The sequence below is a fragment of the Propithecus coquereli genome, unplaced genomic scaffold (assembly GCF_000956105.1).
Source record: "Propithecus coquereli isolate 6110/MARCELLA unplaced genomic scaffold, Pcoq_1.0 Scaffold28, whole genome shotgun sequence".
Lineage (NCBI taxonomy): Eukaryota > Metazoa > Chordata > Mammalia > Primates > Indriidae > Propithecus > Propithecus coquereli.
In genome coordinates this window covers 6,049,207-6,050,480 of record NW_012148396.1, presented here as the reverse complement: position 1 = coordinate 6,050,480, position 1,274 = coordinate 6,049,207, and positions in this window count along the sequence as shown.

Below are 1,274 nucleotides of genomic sequence, written 5' to 3'. Positions count from 1 at the left end.
TTTAGTAAGACACACAGAGACTAAAATTATTGCCATAAAGGAAGAAATTTTTACTAAATTTACAGTTCCCTAGAAACCAAAGTCATGGCATAATATTCAGGGTCACCAAGAGGAATACCAAATGGAGATGACCTGGCAGAGAGAAAAGAGAACTATAGCCTGGCTGGAGTCTTTTTTCAGTTTTCACTAGGAAAGAATGACCCAAGCACAGTAAGCAAGCAATAGAAACTCATGACTGTGGAGTGTGAATAAATTTGGCAGGCTCTGGGCTGTAGGTGTGGCCTGCAGTGGTCTGGTAGCTGACCTTATAGTGCTTAGGGCAGGGAATAGTGTCCTGGACTGCAGAAGTCTCAACATAGAGAAGGAAGGAATCCTCCCCAACATGTTTTATGAAGGCAACAACACACTGATACCAAAACCAGGACTGGATGCAACAAATAAAAGAAAACTACAGACCAATATTCCTTATAAATATAGATGCAAAAATTCTCAACAAAATCCTAGCAAACCAAATTCAGGCACTTATCAAAAAAATAATCCATCATACCATGTGGCCTTTATCACAGAGATGCAGGAATGGTTCAACATATGCAAATCTATAAATGTAATTCAATACATAAATAGAAGTAAAAATAAAGACCACATGATCCTCTCAATAGATGTAGAAAAGCATTCAATGAAATTCGGCACCCTTTTATGATAAGAATGCTTAAAAAAATAGGCATAGATGGAACTTACCTAAAAATGGTAAAAGCCATATATGATAAACCCACACCGAGCATCATACTGAACAGGGAAAAATTGAAAGCATTCTGACTTAGAACTGGAACCACACAAGGTTGCCCTCTATCACTACTTCTATTCAACATAGTGCCAGAAGTCCTAGCCAGAGCAATCAGACAAGAGAAGGAAATCAAGGGCATCCATACAGGGACAGAAGAGGTCAAACTATTGTTCTTCGCTCATGATATGATCTCATATCTAGAAACCCCAAAGACTCTGCCATGAGACTATGGGAACCGATAAACAAATTCAGCAAAGTCTCAGGTTACAAAATCAATGGACAGAAATCACTAGCATTCCTATATGCCAACAGCAGTACAACCGAGAACAAAATCAAAGACTCAGTACCCTTCACAATAGCAACAAAGAAAATAAAATACCAAGGAATGTATTTAACTAAGGAGGTGAAAGGCCTCTACAATGAGAACTATGAAACACTGAGGAAGGAAATAGAAGAGGAGATTAACAGATAAAAAACAACTCCATGCTCA